Source organism: Fukomys damarensis, unplaced genomic scaffold, assembly GCF_012274545.1.
Source record: "Fukomys damarensis isolate Sample0158 unplaced genomic scaffold, DMR_v1.0_HiC HiC_scaffold_19, whole genome shotgun sequence".
NCBI classification, from domain to species: domain Eukaryota; kingdom Metazoa; phylum Chordata; class Mammalia; order Rodentia; family Bathyergidae; genus Fukomys; species Fukomys damarensis.
The window spans coordinates 30017459-30044367 of record NW_022900931.1 but is presented as its reverse complement, the minus strand read 5'-3'; the positions used below and the strand labels follow the sequence as shown (position 1 = coordinate 30044367).

Genomic DNA, 26909 nt, shown 5'->3' with positions numbered 1-26909 from the left:
TTTTTTTTTTTTTTTTTTTTTTTTTTTTTTTTTTTTGGTAGTAGGGATCAAACTTCAGTACTTGCGCTTGCGAGTCAGGTGGTGGAACCACTGAGATAAATCCCTGGCCCTTGCTTTTGCTTTTGAAAGTCTTGTGAGCTGAGAATACAACCTCAGTGTGGAAGTCAGGCCCGCTGGGCCCCTTGGGACTGGTGTCTGACCTTACTGACCAGGGCAAGGAGTGGGGAGACATGCAGGGACCCCGCAGCAGGCTGTGCAAGACTGGGGTGCAGGGGAAGGAGGACCTCAGGTGCCCTGGCGGGGTAGCCACAGCAAGGCTGGCCTGACGCTGCAGGCACAGCCGGCTGACAGGAAGACCAGCTCAGTGGTGAGGACGGGTGCAGGGCTGGGCCACTGCTCCTTTCCTAGGGTTCAGAGGCTGGAGAAGCAGAGCCCACAGTGGCCCCTTGGGGGAAGGAGGCCCAGTTCCATCTCCTGGAGGCCCCACTCTTGGGGAGTGGGGTAGTACACCAGATTCATGCTTATCCACCCCAGTATTAGGGCCGACCTTGGAGAGGAATCTCAACCCTTCCCTTTCCTCAAAACTGAATCTAGCCAGGTTGATGTTGCACACCTGTAATCCTGGGAGGCTGAGGCAGGAGGATCATAAGTTTGAGCCCACCCTGGACAATTTGCTGACTTAGCAAGACCCTGTGTTCAAGTGAAAAATAAAAAGAGGTTGGGATGTAGTTCAATACAAAGGCCCTGGGTTCAATGCCAGTTCTGCAAAGATAAAACAAACCCTAACAACCCTAAAAATGGTCACTATACTTCTAATACCAGAACTATGTCTGTGTATCTCAATTCATAGAATTTCATTTCAGTGATGTTGTTCCTGATCCCAGTCTGTGTCCCTGTGGGGCCACAGCGTTACTGCCTGAGTCGTGAGATCCAGGTTTATCTTCCCAGACCACAGGCCTAAATGCCATGCTTCTCTCGGAGGCAGGTGACCGCCACGTGAGTTGTGCTGTTCCTGCCTTCCCGGGAGAGGGCTGTCCACTCGCCCACCGCACACGCCACCAGTTCATCAAGCATGCAGGGATTCTGAAATGACACATCTTTCGACATTCAAATGAGGCTCAACCTGGCAAGGAAAAGCACACGATGCTGATTATTCTTTGCGCATACAGATGAGCAGTGAGGTCACCGGAAACTCCTGTGTTTGGGTTCTCTTTCAGCAAAGCTCAGGAAGCCTCTCCTGAGCAAAGGCCTCATACTCAGTGTGAGAGAGTTGAGCTTGGCAGCAGAGGTGCTTCCTGGCACACAGAACACGAAGCTCGGCCTGCACTCATTGGTGCGCCCCTGGGAAAGGCAGCGGCAGCTGCCCAGTGGCTGAACTGGCAAAGCCATCTTTGGGGGGCAGGAGAGTGCAGGGCGGGGATAGGTCACCTGGGGCAGGGATGTTCTAAATGTAGAGGACGAACAGGTATTCAGAAGTGAGAAACTGCTTTCTATAAGACATGCAAAGTGGAAATCCTATTCCTTACAACTGCTAGCCTGCCCACTGCATAATTAGGCCATGACCCCAAACAGGTAAGTGGAGGCACCTTGCAAAGATACATACTGTTCCTGCCTTCTTGGTGTTGTCATATGGCCCCCCTGGCTATTTGTGACTGCAGGGTTCTCCTCGGATGACCTGGTGAGTTCTTCTGGCTGATGACTCCCACTTCCCCCAAGAGGGAGCCCTCTCTGCTCCCCACCTCCGCGGCCAAGTCAGTGTAATGTTCTCTCCCAGTGCCAGCTGTACTCCGTGGGACGGGAACACAAGGCCTCCAGGAAGGAAACGGAGAGTCCTCCTCCGTCAGGACGCCTGTCCTGGAAGCAAACTTATCCCCATCAGCAGAGTCATCTGACTCGTTAGGACCATCGGTTTAATCCTGGTGTCTGAGCATAATTAATTAATAATTAATAATGCACCCCTTGGCTCTCAGAAGTGCCCTCATTTGGACGATTAATTATGCAGTCACCTACTCATAAGCCAGGTTACACATGCTTAATTTTGTGAATGGAAACGAGTTTGGAAGCCCTGATGTCTTAAGCAAAAATGTAGATCTGTCATCCAAAAGAGAACCCAAAATGTAGAATAAAATTTATTTGAGAAAATGGAGCTTAAAAATAAGATCATAGCTAAGGTTTGTAAAATGCAGAGTTAAGATATAAATAAAGCAAACAATAAAAATTAATTTGAGTCAAGTTATAATCAACCCGCCAAGGAGTTCACATATCTGGAGTAATTGAGTTAAAGCAGATTAAATTCTGGATTAATACAAATCAACAATTTTCATCAGTTTATTTTTTTAGTAATTGAAAAATATATTCAATTAATTTCTTTTATCAAGAACAATTATATCCAAGCCTTCACACTGCAAATCAGAGCTGGAAGGATTTAAGGTGATTTATATCCCAGATCTGCATCACGCTGCTTGAGCTTTGTTTTTAGTTTCAAATGCTAAGTATGCCATGACACCAGCTAAACCATCGCACAAGCACAAAGTGACACCTTACAATCGAACAGAAGCACCTGTTTATGGGAACTGTCCTTGCCTTTAAGTGGCCCCACTTTTTAAAATATAATTAGGTATGAAAATATGACAAGCAGAAAAACGTATGTACTCTAGTAAAGTGAATTTAAATATCCTATTGTGGTTTTTAGGGACAACTACCTACAACTGTCCTAACAGATCACACACATACATTTTTATTTCAAAAATGAATCAATTTAATTCAAATAAGTCTATAACAAAATTAAAACTAAAACTAAAACTCTGACTCCCCAGAGCCACCGTATCGAAACAAAACTGAAGGCTCATGCAATCTAGATAGCCTGTCCTCCCCACAGGGGGTCATCTGCCCCAAATCAAAACTCGAATTGTCCCATGAACTATAAAAGTTGAGTTCATGCCCTCTGAGAATTGGTGGAAAATCCAATTTGCTCCATTTCATCCCTGCTTACAGAGGCCACTGATCTAACTGTGAGGGAACGTTCCCATCTCAGTGGCTGAGAGAGCTTCTTGTAAATAGTCTCTGCCCATCTTTCTAATAACAGCATCCTACACAATCAGAGCTGTGTGTCGCGTCTTTTCCTTATGCTATGCTACGACTCAACGCCTGGTTCCCTCCCCACATCACAAGTGTCTCCCCTGTACCCCAGAGCACTGCACACAAATGCGGTGAGTGAATTCAGGTACACGTTTGTCCAAAGTCACCACTGAAGCACGGTCAAGATTTGGAATCTGGACACCACAGATCTGGATATAAAGCTCAGCTCCATCAACTAGTGCTTGCATTTCCTGAGAAAATTTCTTTAGCTATCCCAGACTCAGTCTCCTTGTTTGTAGAACAGGGATAAAAAGTGCTCTCTAAATCACAAAATTATTATAAGGATTTTGAAGGCGATATGCACACAGGTCCTGGCACCTGGTAGGTCCTCAATAAATATCAGTCATCTTTCCATTCATTTGTTTTTGCCATGGGTATTATTATTGGGATTCCCTGAGCTATCAATGGTATTTCTAACCCTAGACCATAATTTTAGTTGTTCAGTGTTGAATAGTAGAAAAACTACAGACTTTCCAATCAGCTTTGACAATAACTGTGGCATGACTGGCATTTTCTTTTCTTTTTGTTCTTCATTGAGTTTATTGGTACATTTTAGGTGTACAGTACAATTACATTCATTATTGGGATCTTCTACCTTTACATAAAAGGTCTTGGTTCTCATTTTTCCCCTTGTCCCTGCCCTCCCTTCAACCCCTCATTTTCTAACCTCCTCAGAGACTCAGTTCCTTCACTTGTGAAATAGGAATGGTATCTGCCCTGCAGGATCACTACAAACTAAAGGCAATGCATACAGAGAGAGATGAGACAAAGTAAGGTATCATTACAAGGTTGTTACTGATACTATTCATTCTTCTGCCATTGAGGAGCAAAAATATATATATATATCCTTAGAGCGTTTTCATTCCATGGAATTCCCCTTGCACAGAACTCAGTCATCCTGTGATTGTAGTTAGAACAGGATACAAGAGCTTTGCAAATTCACAAGGATAAGAAAAGACTAGAAAATAATAAAACCAGACAAGCCAAAGGCTAACTGGCTTTGCTTCCCTACAAAAGAATGTACTCTGCATGGCTGGCAGACAGGGAGAAGTAGATAGAGGTGTGATTCAAGTGTGCAGCTATGCATGTGATTGGCTTCTGCATTGTATGGACCTGAAGTCAGAGTCAGAATCTACTTCAGGTTTTAATTTAGTGTTTAAAAGGCTGGAGAGAAGTTTTTGAAAATGAGTCAGCAGTAGTAAATCTATGCCATTCAGAGAAAAGATTCTAAGTCTGCAACGTTCTGCCATTGCTGAAGATGCAAACATCTGTCCTACACTGTTGTACCAAGATAAAGGGCTAAGGAAGAACTCCCCAGCTGTTGGCATGGAAAACAAACTATAGCCTGTGAGACCAACAGAGAATGCAACACGCACTCACTGTGCTTAGTCCCAGACAAGTGGATAAATGAAGTGAATCTTTCTTGTCTGAACTCTTGACACTGCCTTCTGAAGATAACAATCTGGTATATTGATTCCCCATTCTGGGAAGAGGAGAAAAGTCCAGCACTGAGTGAAGCAACCAGTGCAGCCTGGTGTTTCTGGATTGACCGCTGTCAGTCCCAGCTGACACGTCTGTGAATTTTGAGCATCAGAGACTGGCCATCCTCCCTTTGTGTTTATAGAACATTCATTTCATCAGTTCCTCTCCTCTGCTGGTCTACTGGACCCCTCAGGAGTCTGAGGTTGATATAAAATTGGGCGTGAGGGAATTCATCCCAGGCAGCCACCAGCCCACCTTCCACAGGGAGTGCTCAGACTTTCTGCCCCAAAATGGGGGCCCAGAGGGCTAGGGCTGGGTAGCTTCCTAAAGGCATATCTGATGCCAGAGTAGGTCTTGTGTTGTAGTGGCCTGGGCCTGGGTCTTGCTCTGGAAATAGAACTTGATGACAGTGTGAGCTTGATGCTAACACCCACATGTTCCCTCCCTATTGAGATGGCTGGAACTTAGAACCAAGCATCTGGGGAGCTACCTCTGTGCTGGGCATTCAGATCTTCTTCCCCTTTCATGATTAGATGCCCCATCCTGCATGGTCCCACATCCATAAACAGACCCCACGGCTATGTTAGATCAGTCATTTCTGCATCTCATTCAGGATCCAGGGATTACAGAGAAGTGCTAGCTTGTTCTGAAATTGATCCAAGGTCTGACTTTAAAGCCTTTATCTTTATCAACTGTCTTTTGCAACTCTCTTGTTTCTGATCTATTGCTACAACTGGATGGTTCTCTTCTAGTTCTGCACTTAGTCTACCGTAGTTGCTTGTTCTCGAGCAATATGATATTTTCTGGGTCAGTGCTACAGCAGTGAGGGTTTTTCTGGGTAACCTAACTGTCTTCTGGCAACATCCCAACTGTGTGACCTCTCCATGCACACTGTGTGGCTTATGTCCAGATATCCCTTTAAAGCCTCACGCAGTCACAGGTAGGGTTTTTCAGAGGTGGCTGGACCTAGAATGTGTGGTACTGGGGTCAAGGATGTGATATGGGGATTGACTTACAGGCACTAGGATTAAAGGTATGAGTGCTAGATAGCCTAGATAAGATATAGGGACAGAAAGAGCTGCTGTGTTTGTTGCTGCTTGCTTACTGCTTGCTACTTTGCTTCTTCGCTACTTTGCTGCCTTCTGCCTGCCACGAACTGTTTCTCCTCTGTGATGCCTGTCTACTATGCCACCCTGCCTTGGAGCCAACTGATTATGAGCTAAAACCTCTACAAATTGTGAGCCAACATAAACCTTTTGTTAGGGACCTGATGCTGCCATCACAGGCTGTATTCTCCTGGTTTTTCTTGCCTCTTAAAATGACCTCATGCTCTTATCTTTAGTTTCCCTCCCCCAAGGCCACAGCAGTCCCAGAGAAGTTAAACCTATTTCTGCAGGACTGAACCTATAAAAGCCAACCTGGCCTCTGATAGGTTAAAAGTAGCCCACTCCTCATAAATAAGCAATAGCCCAGCCCCAAAACAAAAAAAAAAGATCCTCCTTTCCTCCCCCCCTCCTTCTTGTTCCCTCTCTCCTCTCTCCCTGAACCGCCTTCCTGAATAAAATCTCCTGTCAGACCTCTCAGTGTGTGGCCTAGTTGTTGAGCATCACTGTGCCTTTGCACCTTTCCTCGTTTAACTGTGGATATGGAGTATTTTGCTTCAGTAACCAGAAAACTAAGATACATACCTACCTCTGCATTACTATGAGGTGCTTTGGAGCTATTTCTGTGTCACATAATAACATGTTTTTCTGGACAATGTAAACAATAGTCCATTTGGTGCTACAATGGATTGTTACTTCTGACCATTCCTTATACCTGTTATCATGTGTTTTACAGAAGCAGCCCTGGTCACATGTTCCTGAGTGGTAGGTGAGCTCTCTTCCAAGGACTTTTCAGTTAGCCCAAGAGAGCTGTTCTACTGCAACATTTAAAGAAATGATTAGAGACCCCCAGGGTACAGCAGAGTATCTTTTGTCCTTGGGAATATTTGCTGGCTTTGCCATCTGGTAGGCAAAGGAAATCATTAGGATTGAGCTGCCATGAATTTGTAAGTATTGCAAAAATAAACAGAAGTCTTAACCCCCTTTCCAAGATATGTCCAGTCATGATCCTTCTAGGAATCAGGTAGCCAATCCAACCTTTGACATTTAAAAATGAAATAATCCATGACAATAGAGAAGCACCAAATTGCACAGCAAGAAATGGGCAGGACCAGGAAGAAGGTGAAACAGAGAACCCTGCCACCAACTTCCTTGTGTCTTTGTGAACCTTTTGTTCACATTCTCAAGGACTTTCTCATGGTCTTATTGCTGTCATGACCTTCCATCTAACACCAAAGAAGAGCAAAGAAAACTCCTTTTCCTTGGTCCCATTTCATCCTCAGCCTCACTGAGGATCTGTATAGGAACATCTTTTCTGGGATGTAAAAGCCATCAGTAGACCACTGGCTGGATTTCTCAGCAGCATGGCTAAAAAGCTCTTGATTGTAGTCCAAGAAAGCAGTTCTGGGTGAGTTGAGCAAAACAAGCCTTATTGGAAAGACATAAGGACTCACCGAACTGAGAAGACTAGAGGATCAGACCTGGGGATGGGTGAGACGTGGGGGCCTAGGTGGTCTCCATGATTGCAGGCAGGGCACTGTAGCTAGACCCAAGTGGACACTGGTGCTGCCACTGAAACCTGTACTGTCTCCCTTATCTCTGATCGCCCCAAAAAGGGGAACATTGTCCCTGCAGACAACGGACAAGGCAGGCATCCAATCTGCTGGGTCCATCTGGGTCATGAGTCTGTGTCCAGCTGGCAGAGGTTAAGACAAGAAATGTCTGGTGCATCTTATTTCCAGTCTGGGAAGGGGAACTCTTGCCTGCCCCTGTTGGCAGATTCCCCTAGGTCAGCAGGAGGAGCTGATGATGGTTAGTCAAATGGGCAAACCACCCAAAAGGCACACACCCAGAACAGACTGTAAACACAAGGACAACCAATGCTGAAGGAAATCCTCCTTTATACTGAATGGCCTTGGCCAAATGACTCTGGGTTTCCGTGTTTTGGTCTAGTTACCTGCAAAGCACCAGTCATAAGACCTGTATTTCAGGAGCTGTGGTGACAATGGGAGACTCTGTGCACACTGAGTCCCACAAGGGGGCTCAGAGGGGTGAAGAGTGGTTCACTATTGTTATTACTCAATGATAAAAACGACCTCATCAAAGAAGGTGATGATGAGAAAAGGCTTAACACCTGTTTGGCTTACATTATTTCTCTGCAGGACTTAGAGCAAAATTACATACAATCCAAAGATTGGAAAGGTGACAAAGGTTATCAAACGGAGGAAATGGGAAGGGAACAGAAAGGAGGGGATTGAGGCTGCAGTGTTTCCCACCACAGGAGCAGGGAGATGGGAAGGGCCTTGGAAAGGGGAACAGCCTTTCTCAGTAGTGTATGGACCATGGGTCAGTCAGGTGCTGAAGAGTCAGGTAAGTCTCCAGACTCTGGAGACATGAAAAGGAATCTCATTTTAGTTACTGTCACTGCAGAAAATCCTACTTCACAAAGGATGTTATGAATGAGAGTAGGATGTTCAGTGCTTTTGTGCCAGTTTCGAGATATTCTGCCTTGACTTTAATTCAGAACATATGGCAATCTGAAGTTGTCCCAAACATACTTTTAAGGCCACCATTATTTGCAAGCTCAAGTAGTTGATTTTCTAAGCATAAAGTAAGTTCATAAAACTTACTCATAAAATGAATCATGGATTCATTCCTTCCCAGTTTGGGAGTCTTTTGTGATGGAGAAGTAATGCTCACACTCTTCTGAAAGCTGAGGTATGTTATTATATACTAGCTGGGAGAAAAATGGCCCACTTCAGTCTCTTAAAATCTTTGCTAATGTTTGAAACATGTCAAAAATCTCAGTGTTTGCTTACTACCCCATAATTCCAGCTTGGTTTTGAATGCAGCCATTTTACCTGCCAACTTCAACACAGCTGTCATTCTCCCCTGAAGTGACAAACTGAGTAACACAGGTTAGGACCCCTGTGTTAAATCACCACCAAGACTGGCTGCTGGACTGTTCTTCACAGCATGAGATTTGCCCTAAAGATCTGATGTGAAGATTTAGACACTAAACAGAGTAGTGAAACTTCTGATATTTACATGTTAAGGTTTTATTTTTTAAAAAATTATGTTATATAAATGCCCAAACTGTCTAAAATTCTGTCATTCATTGTTGTAATGTTTTGACTTGAACACTAAATAAAGATGAAGTCTCCTTGAGACTCCACAGAGTGGGAACTTCAGTTTTAAAGTTCACTTGATAGTTCATTGACACAAGAAACTATTGATGGCTTTTGTTTTGACCTTGATATGTTTTAAATAAGCAGAATTTATTCAACAGATCAAAATTTTATGAGCCCTGCATTTAGGGCTCCCTTAGCCACCAAAAAGCTGGGACTCTTCATTCTGAACTTGAATAAAGAAACTGTAATACCCATACACACCTAAGTGATATGTTTTACTACCAGAAAAGTATTCTACTCAGTGGCTTGTGGTATTTGGTAATGACAGTATTTATTTACTCAGGAGGTTAAGATGACTCGCTCAGCACAAGCACTTTAACTCTTATTCTCAGCTCCAAAGTGGTTTGAAGAACACAGCCATTCACATTTCTCGGTTTTCAATGTGTTTGAGCATCCTGAGCTATGTCTAGGCACTGAAGTGCGGCCAGGACTGGCGCCCCATCCTCACAGTGCCCTGGAATATGAAGACAACCCTCGGGCAACCAGGGCTCAAGGTAGGAGGAAGGGCCCTGACAGGTCAAGTTCAAGGTCACACACAGACACGGAGGCTTCCTGCAGGGCGAGGCAGAGAGGGCCCCTGGAAGCTTTAAACTGACACCTGAAGAAGAGAGGAGTGAGCCAGGAGGAGAGAGGTGGAGACAGGAGCAGGGCGGGGATGGTGGGGAGGGGCAGAGCATGTGTACAGGGTGGAATTCACTGCTGTACGAAGGGGTCTTACTACCTTCCCTTTCTCCTACCTCCTTTTCCGCTAAAAATTAACAGGGAACACTTTTTCTGTTCCCTCTGGTTTTCTGAGCACTCTCCTATCCATCTTGGCCTGCGTGCCCACAGCCACTCCATTAAATATACATGCTAGCATCAAAACTCCTCTTTATAAAGGAGCACCTGAGGTCCAGAGAGCTGATGTGACTTGCTCATGTCCACAAAGCAACCGAGGAAAAAAGTCTGGACTTAAATCTAGGAAGCCTCACCCTCCAAACCCATGCCATGTCCCTAAGTGATGGTAAAATGCTGAGCGAGGGAGATGTGAAGAACCTCTGAGCTCAGTCCTCCCTGACCCAGCCTGAGGTCCCTGCCGACATCGCACAATGCTTTGTGACACGAAGGAACACGCTGTACATTTCTGTGCAAATCCAGGAAAGGGAATGGCGTTACAGAAGATATATAAAGGAGAAAGTGGGGAGAGAGAGCTGTGCTCAGCATAACCAGCAAGGGGGCACGACCACTGAGAGGGAGCAGCACCTATCGGCCACTTTGCTCCACCACCAGAGTCAGGCCCACTTAAACCCATAGCAAAATCCAGCCTTCCTTCTGCCCCATTGAATTTTGAATCCCAATGGAACCCTCTCAGTTACAAAATCTGAAAAGTGAGCAGCTCTGAATATGAAACTGACACTTCAGAAGTTCTGTATTATTATTATCTTTTTTTTTGGAGTATCTCTGTTAAAGGCTAACACAACTGCCTTACTCTGGGTCCCTGAATTCAGGGTGTGAGTAGTTTATGTGAGAAAAAACCCTGATACTTGGCATCAGAGGGCAGGAAAGTGAAACAGGGAAAGGAGGGCAGACAGGCTCAGGCTCACTGGGGGCCCTGCGTCTTGGAACTGTCCTTTCCAGGACAGGAAGCGGATCGACCGCCCATCCCCGTGGTAGAGAGCCGCCCTCGCCCTCCAGAGTCCGCTCTCCTGGCTCAGGGCTGGGGGTTTCTAGGGAACCCTGGAGACACAAACAGAGAGAAGCAAGGTGCAGTCCTTGAAGTATACTCCTGGCCACACAGGAAGTGCCTTCCCCACAGCACACTGAAGCCGAAGAAACAAGGGTGGATGGCCCGGGGAAATCCAGCATCATCACGGTGGGTCGGGGTTCTAGAGCCAGAAGACAGCACTGCTGCATGCTGTCTATTGCTTCTTAGGCTGGAAATCCAGCATCATCACGGTGGGTCGGGGTTCTAGAGCCAGAAGACAGCACTGCTGCATGCTGTCTATTGTACTTCTTAGGCTGACCCAATCCTCAGGGGCACGTTACATATTTTGAGCATGAATTTCTTTTCTTTTTTAGAAAGAGGAAAACGTGAGGGTCCCAGCCCTAGATATGCTCCATGGCTCCTGCAGGGACGTAACAGGGTAATGTGAGGAACCAGCAAGTGCTAGGGCAATGCTCTTCACAGCGCTGCCCACCTAATGTCCCTTCTGGGAACCCGCTATGTACTCTTGGTCTGCAGGCTGTCAGCTGAGGTCCTTCCCACAGCCTCTCCTAGATGCACAGCGTACCACCTTGGCTTCTCACCTGCTTTTGGGAGCCTCCCATGCTGTTCCAGAGTCCCACAGCAGGTCCCTCTGCCGGCAGCACCCTCCACACCCACCTCTACTCAGCATCTCCTCGGTGATGGGATGGGTGGTAAGCACTGCTCCCCAGGAGCCCTGGCCAAGTCCACTAGCTGCTCCCTCCTGGAGTTCTGCCAGGGAGCTTCTCTCCCAGCCACTGAACCACAACAAGAGGACACGAGCTGCACCCTGCTGGTGTCTGCTATCACCCTACTACATGCCAGGCTGTGTGCTCAACACCTTACATACCAAATGCCATCTAATTCTCAGACGCCACACTTACAGGAGAAATAGAGGCATGCCCAGTTTTAATGCCTGGTCTAACATGATGAAAAGAATTCAGGAGTCCAGTCTTCCTCCCAGAGCCAGGTCTGCACCAGTGCGCACCACTCTGCTAAGAAATGGGGTCCTCACTCACTTTATTCCTTATGAAAATAATTCATCTCTGCCCCATCACTTCTCCAAAGGACCTGTTATGTATCTGCTGCTTTTTTGAGCAAGATGCATTTTCTTTTCCATTGATTTATTCCCACTCTTCCTTCCTTTGCCCCGTAAGAGTTGTATAATGGGATTGGAATATTGAGGACACAGAAAGGCAGACTTGACATTTTGCCCTGAAGCTGCTGTCACTGTAATTACCTGGCATGTGCATAGGAAAACAGCCGCAGATACCTTCGCTTTCTGTCCCTTTGTGGTGACATGGCAGCATCATTTAGGGGCTGAAATCTCGGCGTATGTTGTGTAACACTACAGGGATTGATACATTTGTGACCTCTTTAATGTGTGCTAATTAAAAATGTTTTTTAATTGGTTAAAAAGAGAAATCTTGTTGAGAATTGTTCTTTTAAACCTGGCAAAGGCAGGGTAGGGGTAGGCAGATTTCTTCTCATCTATACAAAATTTTTCAAACTCTGCGAATTCAGCTCAACTGCTCAGACTGCACAACCTGGCCAACACAGAAAGGACAGGAGGAAAAAGGAAAAGGAAGAAGAGAAGGTGTTCTGAGCGACTGCTCTCACACAGTGTGTGATTTTTGGAAATCCCTTCTTGGGCTTCAGTTTTGTTTAGCTGATATGTTCAGTGAACGTTGTGCTGAATTGGTGTGATGCCTTTAAAAAGTAAGAAGTACTACAGTACATCCTGTGCACCTCAGAGAACACATTCCATCCTGAGACACCGGCGGTCCGTGAATCAGATTATGGTCTCGTCCGGAGAATGCCCAGACCTACACACTCACTGGGCTGTCTGCGAAGAGACAAGGGACTAGTCCACAGTTGCTGGAGTACCAATCCCAGCAGTGACACAGCAAGGGCATCTTCATGATTCCTCACCCATGCTGTCTTCTCTGTCCCTCCAGCCACGCTGAGAGAGGTGCATGGTCACGGGGTAAATCTCACACTATCACACAACTGCAACAGCACAGTGGAAGCTCCAGTCAGAAATCACACAGACATCAGCATGACAACTATGATTCCCCAAATGCTTTCCCTTCCCGTGTGTGCGTGACATTTCCATCATGCGGCTCCTCACGGCATGTGTCAGGCCTTTCCCCAAACAAGACTGTGGTGTATGATGATAAATAGTGCCATGATCCACAGTACTTCCCTCCCCTCACACAACGGCAAAGGTCACCTAGCAACTGTTGTTATGGGCAACACTGGCATGTTTAGTTTCATTCAGTGGCAAAGAGATCTTTGGTCTCTTGAAGGAGGTTCAAGTTGATGTCTTGGAGATCAGAAGCCCCTCACAAAGCCACACTGGTTATATTCTTCCTTGTGCCTGCTGAACTTTTAACCATTATTACCAAATTTGCTTATTTAACAAGATCAGAATAACAATTCCTGAAGCCATCACACTTGCCATGCAGTCAATGGGAAAGGGTTAGCATCTGATTTTTACTACAAGGTATATCCTCATTCCCTTCCCTACTTAATATTCACAACATTGACTTCAAAATGATTTCTAAAACTATGATGCCTGGTGCAAAAATTAAAAGTCAAAAAAAATGAGAAGAAAATCCTTTATTAAGCTCCTGCTGGGATACTTTTCTCTTTAATGCACTTGAAAAAAAAATCCTGGACAATTTACATTCAGATGCACAACAGAACCCTGCAGAAAATGTCAGTGTTGGTGGATTACACCACCCCCTACTGATTGATCCTCTCAGTGGTTCAGCATTTTGCAAATGAAGCAGTTGCCTCTGTTCTGTTAGCTATTAATTCAGCCCGCATAGGTTTCTGCTGGCTTAATGAGAGCAGAGTCTCTTCCACCAAAATGAGAGCTTTCACACTGAATGATGTAATAGTGCTACAAAGTAGCCTATAGTAAAAATAGCTAATGTAAAATTTAATTCTATGTCCTTATATTTATAAAATAGCCAACCAGTCCCCATTCATAGAAAGGATGTATGAATGTGTACCCAGCAATATCAGCCTTGACTGGAGCTCTTTATATAAAATGTCAATAGAACTCAGTTGGAACTATCCAAACCTGTTATTTGAAGTAGCTACTGGCCTCTTTGCTGCGGTCAGCTTTTTTAAAGACAACCTTATATTCAGGAAAGGATGATTATTCAACAAAACTAAGATATCTATTTAGCATAAGACAGATTTCTTTTCTTTTCTTTTGGTGGTGGTATGGATTGAATTCAGGATCTTCCCCCTGAGCTCCATCCCCAGATCTTTTTGAGATAATTCTGAGACAGGGTCTCACTAAGTTGCTAAATTGCCCAGCCTGGGCTTGCACATGTGACCCTCTGCCTCAGCCCCCCCAGGTATTTGCATGATGTGCGTACAAGCACACACCACCACACCCAGCTGGGTTTTATTTTTAATTCTTGGTTTAAAAACCTAGTCTTTTAGCTGGACATAGTTGCTGGTGGGAGTGAGCTCTCAGCTACTTGGGAGGCTGAGGTGGGAGAATCACTTAAGCTCACGAGTCAGAGCAGCCTGGGTAATATAGCAAGACCTTGCTCAAAAATGAAACAAAAAAACAAACCTCATAAGGCAGAAGTATAATGGCTTGAAGTACAGGAGTGAGTTCAGACCCACATCTTCAGTTTTCATAACTTATGTTCACATTACTTTACCAGCCAACAACACAGAATTTCATTGATTCCAGAGCCAATCCCAATCTTCCTACAGAGGATTAGAGGGTATTTATTTTTCCTTTCAAATAAAAAAAAGCCAAGTGAGATTTAAACAGAGGTGTTGTCAGGAACAAATTACAGGCGTGTTTGCACGCCCATCCCAGTATGCGGGATAGGCGTGTGGCTTCAGAGGGCCCCAGACCACACCTGTGAGAGATCATAGAATTTTTTGCAAGCACAGGCGATGGGTATCACCTGCAAAAGAAGCACTTTCTTGCTGATGCAAGATGCTCTGGTAACACTAGAAGACAAGAAGACCAACCTCAGCACAGGCCTGTGCTCCCAAATAGCTACTGCACTGGAAAAAAAAAAAATCCCTGGGGAAGATTAGAGCCTGCTCTCTGGAAGCTCCCGCTCCCCACTTTCCCTGAGACTCTGATGCCAATAAATCTCCTACCAGCAAAATGTCTATTTCAGTCTTTGTCCTCCTAAGCTTGGGCACCACAGGCTGTTTTGCCTGAAATGCTAAGCACACAGTAGGTGCTGGCTGTTCACTCCAACAGTGCTGATGGTGAACAGCCTGACTGCAGCCATGGACATCAGACTACAGAAAAACTTGCTGCTGTCATCTGTACACCCAGCCCTCGACGCATTTGAACCTGTTGTCACAGGCTAAGCAACAATTTGCAGACATCAGAACATTCTCAGGCTTAGGACTCACAAGATGTGGAAAAAGCCACAGCTTCCAATGTGAAAGAGGATTAAAAACTAGTGAGAAAACAGAGATCTTCTGCAGATAGGATAGTTACTGCATCTGGAGTCCTGTGGAAATTGGGGCAAGGGAGGTGAGTGTCCAAAGATTAGCAATTTCCCCATGTTTTTTCCCATACAATAATGTGTCCTCAGATGCATCTACCACACCTCCAGGTCGGACGCTAACGCAAATCAAAGGCATGCTTCAAATCAATCCTACTCTCACCAATCTCTATGGGACCGCATTTCTGTATTAGTCTTTGTAGATATCTCTTACTTGCCGTTGCTAAGGATCTTGCAGAAATGCAGTGATAGATAGCCCATAGGCATAGGTAGTATATTAACGGTAATAAAAAATGACAAAAGTCCAATAAAGACATACAAAGGATAACTTCTGCATTCACATGTTCTCTGAAGGATTTCCAGGATAATCTCTGCCTGTAGCCATGACCCCTGAACAAAATTATGAAGTAAACTAGGATAAGGAAGCAATAAATGCCAAATTAAGTCCTGATAGATGGGATGTAAGAAAGACCTTGTCCGTTGCACAAATAACAGGAAACAAAGCAACGAATAATCCCAAGTTCTTTGTGGAGAGGACTGACGGAGTTAAAAATCAGAGAGATGCTGCTACTGAGAATGTAAAACAGTTGAGCTATTATGCAAAACAGAATGGCGGGCCCTCAGAAAGTTAAAAATATATGGATTACCACATGACCCAGCAATGCCACTGTGGGTAAGCATCCCCAGAGCTGGAAAGCAAACACTTGAATAGATTTGCAAGACACTTGTGCTTAAAGCAGCATTATTCCCAACAGCTAAAAGGGAGGGGCAGCTCACACACTCACTGAAAAATGAGAAGATAAACAAATGTGCAGCACACGAGTGTCACTCGCCTTAAAGAGGAGGCCTATTCAGCATGCGCTGAAACAATGGATGGACTCTGAAGACATCGCACTAAGTGCAACAAGCCCGTCACAAAAAGAGGAATGCTGGCCCATCAGTGCCTGTGAGCACCCGAACAGATGAATTCACACAGACAGGCAGCAGAATGGTGGCTGCTGGGGGCTGAGGCAAGGAGGATGGAGAACCTGTGTTTCACAGGTACTGTGTTTCGGTTTAGAAAGATGAAAAGCTTTGGAAATGGCAGGTGGAGCTGACTGTCCTACGATGTGAACGTACTTACTGTGACTAAACTGAACATTTCAAATGGCAAAGATGGGAAACATTACATACAAAAAAGGAAGAGAGAGATCAGCCCTGAAGATGAAGCCTAACTACCCTCAGGCCAGTGATGCAAAGCAGTGTGACCCTCCCTTAAGCCACCAAAACAAAGGCGGCCTCTCTGGCATCATTCCCTGGCTGACACACAAGGTCATACACGCATGAAATCTTCCCAGCCTGCGGTCAAACGCCTTCTCTCCATCCATGACCTACACAGCTCCACTTTGCACAGACACTTAACAAGGTTTCTGGGATCTTCAGAGGGAATTCTCCCCAAGGATGAGGGGACAAGAGGACATGTGAATAAATCAATGAGAGCACTTTATTAGTATTAAGTTTTGCTTGATAAAAGAGCAAACAGAACAGAGCACAGTTGCTTTTGGCAATGGCAGAAAGAGCTGTGATAATGTTGCTACCATTTGCTGGACAACTCATCGGGACTGGGGTCAGTCATTACTGCTGTAACCAAGGCTTCCAGATGCCTCTTCCCAGTCACTGGACTGTCCTCATTTCACGGCCCTTTGTGGGCAAGTGGAGAATGACCTATACACAGGGACAGGCATCCCTTCCAACCTGAAGTGTTTCTTTGCTGGTACAAGAGATGATGGCTTTTCCACTGGAGTGAGGTGTCCTGGGCGAACTGTAGACAAGTAAGTTAATTAGATATCTTGTAGGCAGTTAGAGAGGGCCTCCCTCAAGGTGCCAGCCCTCACGGAGCCAACACAGCAAGGAGCCAGCCTGGAGAACAATTGAGGCACATACATCGGCTAGCAGTATAAAAGAGGAGGCACTACTTCCCCTGGGGATAGACAGCAGTGATGGATATTCTAAATGAAACATTCCTTGTATGTGACTTGTTTTCCCACTTGATACCCATTTAATCAGTATCACCTGGGTGACTGCACTTGTAATCTTATTGGTTGGTCACAGTTTTGCCCCACCTCATGCCCACCTTGTAAATTGCTATTGGGTCTTACAGTTTTGTCCCACTTTGTACCCTCCTCACCACATGGTTTTGCTGCATAAAACACCTTTGAAAACTGGGGTGGGCGGGCACTGCACTTTCCAGGCCCCTTTCTGTCTCTCAGACAGAAGTTTTCTTTCTCTCAATAAATCTGTGCTATTCTTAAACTCTGTTGTTCCTAGAAGTCATTATTAGATTTTAGAGAACATGAACTCGAGTTTCGGATTATCTAGCAGGTTTGGGAGTTGCATCTCTTCCCCCTAGACCAGGCAGACACATGCTACATGATGTAAGTAAGTATCTGTAGTTATAAACCACTAGGGTTGTGAATAACTGGTTACTGCAATTCAGCCTAGCCAGTTTTACTAAAAAACAAATAAAATCAACCAAACACTGAGCATCCCCCGCTTATACACTCTCATCTTGCAATAATCCTATAAGAAGGTATTACACACCCATTTTTCAGAAGAGGCAACTGACACCAAAACATGTTACCCAAGAAGGCAGCACTAACAATCAAATGTAAATATGTCTGATGCAAAACCAGTGCTCTCCCCACTGCACTATCAAGCTCCCTTTAATATTCTTGTTAAGCTCGACCATCAAGACCTCTCACGAGTTGTTTTCTATCACCTCTATATAGCTGTATTATTTTCTCCCCAAGGGGGAAAAGATGGCTTCTCTGCCTCAATTTACTTGCCTCCAAAGAGGAAGTCTTTCTGGGGAGCAACATCCCTTGGTCTCCACCCTCAGATCTCTTACATCTCTTGGGTTCCGGAGCTGGCACAGAAGGCTCAGCCCTTCAGGCCCAGACTGGGAAAGGTGAGAGCTCCAAGCCTGCTCACACGCAGAGCTGACCTCAGGTCCCTCCCGAGGAGCAGCAACACAGGAGCCCGGCCTGCCAAGGCTGCAGGCTGAGGGTAGTGGCACTGGTACGGGCTGGGCCGCTGGGCAGAGGGATCGCCAAGGTGCAGGGCATGGGTGCTGGAGGCAGGGCCCTGGGCCATGAGCCTGGGCAGGTTCTCCCTCATGGCCAGCCTCCTCTGGAGTCAAGTGAGGATGACAGCTCCTACCCCTGGGGGAGGCATGTGTGGAGAAAATTAGTTCATCCATAGGAAACACCCAGGACCAAGTCAGAGAGATGTGGAGCCAGTGTACAGGCAGTGGGCAAGAAGAGCAGGCTCTCCAAACTGCTGAGCCCGGTGCAGGCTGACCTGTGCGCTCCCAGATCCATACACTGAAGTCGCAAGGCCCTGTACTTTGGGGTGTGACTGTTTGCAGAGACAAGGTCTCTAGAGAAGATGGAGTCAATGAGGTTATCAGAAGGGTCGAATTCAACAGGACCCTTAGGAAGAGGAAACTTGGACACAGACACACAGCCACATGAAGACAGGAAGGCACCATTTGCACACGGAAGAGAGAAGCTTGTTCTCCCCGTAACCTTGGTCTCCAACACAATGAGAAAATAATTTTGGTTGTTTAAACCACCTAGCCTGTGGCACTTTGTGATGGCAGCCACACAAACTAAGACAAGGTTCTGCCAGGTGCCAAAGGCTACAGCAACTCTGAAAACCTCATCAGACACAAAGGCTGGACAACTCATCTGGCCTAGTTAATCAGGACTCCAAATTAATCAGCCCAGGGAGACCTCCTTCTGTCTCGCACCTTGGCTATAACCATCTTATAAAGAGGCCAAGGTGGTCTCAGCACCTGTGTGACCTGAGACCAGGGGCTCCCTAAATCAGACCCACCTCCCAATTCCTGTGTGTGTGAGTCCAGCATAACCTGCTAGAGAATCTTGGCACTAATGCTTGATTTCTTGAGTTGTAAAAGATTTCTCAGGTCTAATTAAAGAGTTGTCTTCAATTTAGACGTGTCCCAGAGGGTAGAGGCAGGTCAGTTTGTCTAAAATGAAACTCTGGGTTACAGCAAAACATAAAACCTAGGGCCAGGGATTTAACTCAGTGGAGCTGCCACCTGCCTCGCAAGTGCAAGGACCCGAGTTTGATGCCTGGTACCAAAAAAAGAGCGGGGGGGATGAAGGGAAAGTGAAATATGAACTTATGAAGAAACTAATATGCTCTTAAACACAAAACTTGATGCTACTAACATCAGGAAAGTATTTTTCCAGTGGCTACACAGGCCCAAGAATGATGGTTCAGAAACAACTGAGAAAACATGCACTCACAGATTTGTCCGTACATGTGTTCCCATGTATGCACACTCATTTCCATGTAGGCACCCACACATTTCCATGTACGTACATACATGCAGCTTTCGTGCCAACGCTAACTGAGCTGTAAGTATCTGATGGACTCTGACAGAACAGCAAAATATCACTGGGCAAACATGCTTGGCCCCATTCCCAGGGGAAATTACAGTGTCAGAAAGCCAGAGCGGGTGTGGAGACAGCGAGGGACAACACTGTGGAGAAGACGGTGCTCCAGGAGGAGAGAGGGTGGCGGGAATGGGTGTCCAGGGAGAGAGGAGGCTGAGCTCGGCAGTCGGGTGCTTCCGGAGCACCAGAGCAGCCATGCGGAACGGACAGGAGCATGGTCGGGGGCTTCAGGAATGAGCCTTGGGGTGCGTTGGGTCCTGGGACGTTCTCCTCAAAGGGGCCTTCCCTGGGATCTAGGCACTGTGCCCTGCACTCAGAGCAGCATGTGAGAAACCTGCTGGGGAGAGGAAGCAGCCTGCTCCAGCCAAAGCCACGGCCCGCCCAGATGTAAACTGCTGTGCACGCAGAGGGCCAGGCAGAGATGGACAGCTCAGTCCAGTCACTCTGCTTCCCTCCTGGGCAGCCAGTCTGCTCCCAGCACAGCTAGAGAGGCGTCCGAGACAGTCTGGGTTGAGATCTGTCCCCACTGGAGGTGGCTGGTTTGCTCTGTGCCTGCACAAGTGAATTCAGGCCTCAGGCCCTGGGATAGAGACATTTACACAGTGCCCAAAAGAATGGCAAATTGGAAATACAGCCCCTAGCACCTGTCAGAAGAAATAAGATCACACTAAACTCTTGCCATCTCCTTTCTCGCTTAAGTTGGTAGGTTAGCATGCAGATCAGGCAGGCGAGCTCTCCCTCTCCCTCTCCCTCCTTCTCCCCCTCCCCGTGACTCCCTCCGCTCCTCTCTTCTTCTCTGCCTCTTTGCAGTTTTTCACCTGTGACCCAAACACCTAATATGTCACACTCTGGCAGAGGAAGCTGCTGTGAAAGACACATTTACTCTCTTCCTCTCGAGGTAGCTTGGGGAATGAGCCCCGTTTAGCAAAGTTAAGCTTAAGAAGACGAAGGAAGAGTGGAAGGCCTCTTGAGTTGGGGTCCTGCCCTGATTAGTGGAAGTCTCAGCCCTGGAGGAAATCCAGCCTCTACTTCCTGCCCGTGTTCATTCTGACAGAATGAGATCTCTTAGTCGTTGCTGTTGTTTTAATGCTTCCAATCACTGTATAAAACTCAGAGAGCTCTGCAGGACCTTGACATAAAATACCATTTTCATGACCAAAAAAGACAAACCGAAAGTAAGTGACTGTACACGGCCAAACCCTGTCCCAAATTGAGTGATAAAGTAAGTTTGCCGTTAGCTCCTTCTGTCCTAAAATCTTTGTCAGTCTCCAGCCCCAGCACCCCAGGTGGCAGCATGCACTGCTTCCAGCCTTGTCTAGCTCCCCCCAGCAGGATGTGGTGTTAATGGGACACTTGCTGTACAAGGGCCAAGCACCTTATAACCCTCCTGTTTTATTCTCATACCGTACTGTCTGTAGGTGACTCATATATCTGCCCAGAAAGGAGGAAGTTCTCTCACCCAACGGAAAGATTCCCCAGTAGACTCTCTGTCATCCAGTTGACTATAGAAACTGTTAGAGATTTGGACAAAATAAGTGTGACATAAAATTTAATGTAGCAACTCAATTGCACATGCATATTTTAAACCACACTCTTTAAATAATACATGAATGTAGAAATACTGCCTACCCCAATCTTACACATCATTATGCAGTTTTATTCATCAATGTGTTATCTCGGGAGCCAGTGCTTGAGTCCTTCAAGTTCTTTTTTCCTGGATGTGTCATCTGCATTTCCGTCTCGGTTGTCTGAGAATAGCACACTGTCACAGGAAGTTCTCCTCCAAGCTATGACTAGATGTGCACTAACACAACATTGGGGCAGTTGTCTCATTTATTCATGCTACAGGTGTGTCTGTCTGAGCCCCACAGAATAAGCACCGACCTTACTGCCTTTAAGATATGTCAGAAGGCTTGCTTACGATGCCTGCCTTTGTGAGCATAGGTTTCTAGACAGGATGGTCAAATCTGTGTTCAATCCACCTCCCTCCTTCCTGTTTACTGATTGGTAAGTACCCCAGACAAGCACTGACTGAAGTAAGTTCAGCCAGTGTACTTTCCCTTAAACAATGCTATGAAGACATTGAAATGAAGACATTGGTTAAGGATCCCAGTATTTGCAAATGACTTCTAAGGGCTGATTTTGGTGAAGTCCTCAGGATAATGTTCTGACTTACATAAATCCTTAATCCCATTTTACAGATAATGAAACTGGGGTTCAGAAGATGAGGTAGGGATTGGAGCAAAGCACTTGCCTAGCAGGCACGAGGCCCGGGGGATGACCCCTAGCACTGCAAAAAGCAAACCAACACAAAACATGTCCAGATGATCCCCTAAGATCAGAGAGGTAGAGTTGGAGAGGAAAGAGCTGGAGGCCTGCTGTTCATGCCCAGGGCATCAGGGCTGCCCCAAGAACGGCCCTGCCACGCTTCTGCATGTGGCCCTCATGTCACGGCCACTGTGCAGCCCTTTCCAGAATCTCCCTGCTGCTCGCAGCCTCTACTGCAAGCCCATCACAGTTTACTTGACTGTTGCTTTGGTGGCACTGGGAGCTACCTGGATTGTAAAGCACTGTGTGAGCATGACCTTGGCCCTGCCTCTGGTCCCCTCCTTCCTCTCTAGCGCTTTCTCTAGGCTCTGCTCTGCTTCCCAGGTTCCAGGAAGTGAGCGTCTTTGCTGCACCACACCCTCCACTGGGCTGCTCCCCCCGCGGAGATGCACTGAAGCCTTCCAAGCCAGGTAAACCTCCTCATAATTTGGGTGCAGTAGGCATTTTGTCCCAGCAACAGGAAAGCTGAGCAGTGAAATGCCCATTTCCCCTCTGACCCAGAAATTTCACTTACAAGAACTTCTTGGAAAGAAATGATCAGAGATATACAGAACGATGGAGTACACAGATACTCATGATGGTGATATTGTTAAGGGCAAAACTCGGAAACACGTGAAACACCTGTGACATCACAATGAGCTGTGGGCACTCAGTGGAATATTGAAGAGCCAGATTTAACACTAGTGAACTAAAAAGTGGAAAAAACAGAGGTGTCATAATTCTAATTCCATTTAATTTTTAATAAAAAAATATGTGTGTCCAAAAGACTAGCAGGCAATACAGAAACACACTAATTTAGTTAATTGCTAGATGGGGATTAAATAATTCTTAATTTCTTTTTTTCCTTTCCTGTCACTCCTGCTCAAATTGTACCCATTCTAGTAACTCCAGTGGTGGAAATTCAGAGTAATACAAGGGGGATGGTAGGAAAAACTCCAGGTGGAATTGGTGTCTTGTTTTATAAGCTGTTGCCTATTCTATTTTTTTAAAAAATGTGCTGTTCTGTGAAAGGATTTTCCAATTAAGGTTGTAATCCTGGGAAGTTATCAAGTCCATAATCTGATGGTCTGTCTATTATTACTATTATGCCCAGCATAACAGTGTGTCTTACACAACAACCAAGTATGTAACACTTGGCTATATGTCACATCTTTGCCAGGGCCAAAAATCAAGCATAGTCTCCAGAGAATTAGTTAGTTCTCCTAGTCCAGTTGCTGCCTTTGGGTGTGCTACGTGAGAAGGAACAGATTTAGCAAAAATGCCACATTTTCTATCCTCGGGGAGTCCTGGGACCCAACAGGGGCATGCTGATGAAGACACAGGCACAATGAGCAGGAAGGGACTGGGCACTGGCTGGGAGGGCCAGGTGGCACAGTCAGACATGGGCTGGTCTCTGAGATTAACGCCCAGTTCCTACAGGGCTCAGGGCACTGGACTGAAAAAGGTGATGTAAGGTCAACTGTATGTGTGGTCAGAAAGAAGCCATGTTGTCTACTCAGCCCTTGGTTTCTAGCTGCATCCATAGTGGCTTCTCTGAAGAGAGCAATGCCCAAAGAGAGGAGGTGGAAGTACATAGGTAGGTGCAAAGCACTTTGTTATGGTTCAAAAACGACAGGTTGCCCAAGGCTCACATATCAGGGCTTTGGTCCCCAGGGTAGCAGTGTTCAGAGGTGGGACTTTCCCAGGTGATTGCATTACACAGGCTTTCACTTTGTCAGTAGATCAATCTCTTGTTAAGTCATAATGTGAAAAAAAATAATCCTCCCACAGAGCTGCCTCATGACCTAGCAGCTGACCTCCACAGGTTAGCAGAAGGAGTTAGAGCATAACCAAGAGAAAAGTTGCAGTCTTTTTATAATCAAATCTCAAGTCATACCCTATCACTTCTGCTGTTTTTTATTCATCAGAAACAAATCGCTATATCTTTGATTTGGAAGAGCAGGGACTATAGGGAACAGGGAAAGGAGACGTTACTAGAACCTCTGCACCAGGTCCCAGTCTCCTGCAAGCCGCGGCGGCACAAGGCGAATTCATTAATATATAGACAGAAATAAGACTTAGAGAATAAGCTGAGCTTTGGCCTGATCCATGCTGCTCTGGGTGGCAAACACCCCCGACCAGGAGCTTTCCATAACTTTATTCAGAACATCAGCAGAAATAAAAGTAGCAAATGACTCAAGGGTGCGGCAATGATCCTAGAACAATGTGGTTTTTCTCTTAGTCATGCTCTAACTCCTTCTGCTAATCTGTGGAAGTCAGCTGCTAGGTCATGAGGCAGCTCTGTCAGAGGCCTACGTGGTGAGGGATCCAGGCCTGTAAATAACTAGGTTAGTGAACTTGGAAGCAAACATTCCTCCATCAGACCTTCAGAAGGACCAAAGCCCCAGCCAACAGCTCTTCTGCAAGCTCATGGGAGATCCAGAACCAGAAGCTTCATTTTGGCTGCACCCGAAGTCTGATGCACAGAAATTGAGATATTACATATCTGTTGTGTCAAGCCACTGAGTTATGGAGTGACATATTATACCAAAACAGATAGCTATACAGACTAAGTAAAAACTTCCAAAAGGGAGACTCAGGTGGTACTGTGAGGTAAGAAAACTCTTCAATTTACTCAGTACTTAAACTTTGAATTCAGAATCTTGGGGATTCATCTACCAGTTCCAACACTGACTAGTAAGGAACTAGAAGCAAATTAGCCCTTCTATTTCCTGCTCTGAAAATGGGAATAATATAACACCCCATCTATAAGATAAGACCAAGATGTACACAGACACAGACAACAGACACACGTGCGTGGGAATTACCAATGCCCTTCTTAGATTCCTCAAACATCACCCTTTTTGTGTTTTGCTTCAGCCTGTCTGTTTTTGTTCCAGCCTTTCTGTTTATTGCTCCTATTTTATTTTTAGATTGACTCAAAGAAAAATACACCAATAAGTACTTCAGTGTGTCTTTCTACAAAACACAGATCTGGGGATGGGTTTGTGGGACTGCTGTTGAATGGTGCTTCCTTTTTGTCTGACATCTTAGCAAGCCTGCAGTGGTCACCAGTGCACTCCAAGCTTTGTGATGTGGCCCAAGGACGACAAGAAAAAGAAAGATACTGGAAAGCTGGCCAAGAAATCCAAGACTTCAACAAATCTGAGGGCAAAGCCAAAAGTAGTAGCCCACTACTATCCCAAGGCAAAGCTTGGGATAAGTTCAAGAACCTGGCCTTGTTTGACACAGCTACTTGTGATACACTCTGTAAGGAAGTTCCCAACTAGGAACTCATAACCAGCTGTGGTCTCAGAGACTGAAGACACATGGTCCACAGGCCAGGGCAGTCCCTCAGGCGCTTCTTGGCGAGGACTCATCAGTATGGTTTCAAAGCATGGAGCTCAGGTATTTATACCAGAAACACCAAGGGTGGAGATGCAGCATCTGCTAGTGAAGATGAAGGAGCAGGTCCATTGGAAAAATAAAATTTAACCCACAACTTTCTTACAAAACCACAAAAACATCATTAAAATAACATCGAACCTAATTATGAAGCATCAAAAGTCCAGCTCTACTAGAAATAAACACTGGAATCTGTCATTCAGTTTGGAGCTGCCCCTTCACCACCCCAGGACAAGTGTGACACCCAGACTTGCAGCAGGATATGTGAGGAAGCAAAAAGGGTGGAAAGGACAGAACACAGCCTCTGGGCCCTCTTCCTCTGGTTCCTTTCCTGTCCTGGTCTGCTCAGTGTTTGCCGTTGGCTTCTTCGGGGCCAAGGATGGGACAGGGAAACCTGGAGACAGCAGGAATCTTATGCAGCTATTGGTGTTGCAGTCTGGCTCCTGTGTCTTCCATGCAGCAGCTGCCCAAATGCCAGCTCCTCCCTCTATCTCCTGGGGTGCCCTGCGGCTCCAGCAGTTACTCCTTTCAGACACCGTCACTTACGCTCTTCTCGATCACCTGCTTTCTTAGGAGTCTCGTGTGCCTTTCTCAAGAGTAGCTCACTGGGTTCCTCTCTTGGCTTCTGTCACACTAGGAAGCTCAAGAGGCTTTCGGTTTGTTGTGCTGTTGTTGTTACTGTGCTTGAACATTTGGCTCCTAAAATAAACACAGTCCCACCCCCATCTTCTTCCCCTTGAAATCCAGGCTCCTAGGCTCACAATAAGCTAATCAGTAAGGTGAGGTAATATGAGCTACAAGAATTTCTTCTCTAAAAATTAGACAACACTCTTCCTGTCAGGAAGTGACTCCCACCCTGGCTTCTCATCTGCTTTGTGCTCTACTCCACCTGTCATTCCAGGAATCCCCAACAGGTCCCGCCACTGAATCCCCAACAGGTCCCAACACCTCCTCTACAGAGAAGCCGTCATGTCACCTTCATCACTATACACTGAGCTGGAGAAAGCCATGGCCCACCCAGAGTGTGGAGGGGTAGAGGAAGGAGGAAGGTGCCATGATGTTCTCTAGAGCTTGGCCTGGAAAAGGTCTGGGGTGAGCTGCTAATCAGAGCTCAGCAAAGAGTCGAGAGGGGGTTACCTTAGTTCCAGGGTTGAAGGGCATCAAAAAATCAAGAGGCTTCTCCTCCACAAGAGCCCCTAGACCCTCCTGGAGGATCCCAATCCAAAGGGCTCTACTTCCCAAAGTCTTACTTCATTTGCCTTCAAACTGCTAAACTTCCTGTTAAGAATGGTACCTGGCATACAGCCCACAAAGCACATACCAGCTTTCCACCACAGCGCCCATTTAAGTAGGGACAAAAGTCAAAATTGGAAGTCAGTATCAGTCTGTTCTTAAAATCCAGGTGAATTGGGAGGTGAAACTGCCTTAAGGATGGTAAAAAAAGGTATCAGAAAAAATAACCCATCCTTACCAGTGGGCAGAAAGCTCATTCCTGTTTGTCCTTTGCTCGCCTGGTCTATTGGTAAGTCCGAACCAAGCAGAAAATGAAATCCTCCTCTGGGGCCCAAATGCTGGCTCCTAAGGAGGCCACC

At 46.0% G+C, this 26909-nt stretch overlaps 1 protein-coding gene and 1 pseudogene across 1 annotated transcript in view; one reads left to right on the top strand and one right to left on the bottom strand.

Annotated features, from left to right (window-relative positions):
• Frmd4a (FERM domain containing 4A) overlaps positions 1–26909 on the bottom strand; it is a 494886-nt gene that overhangs the window by 395390 nt on the left and 72587 nt on the right. The window lies entirely within an intron of this gene.
• LOC104874785 lies at positions 24916–25890 on the top strand (annotated as a pseudogene).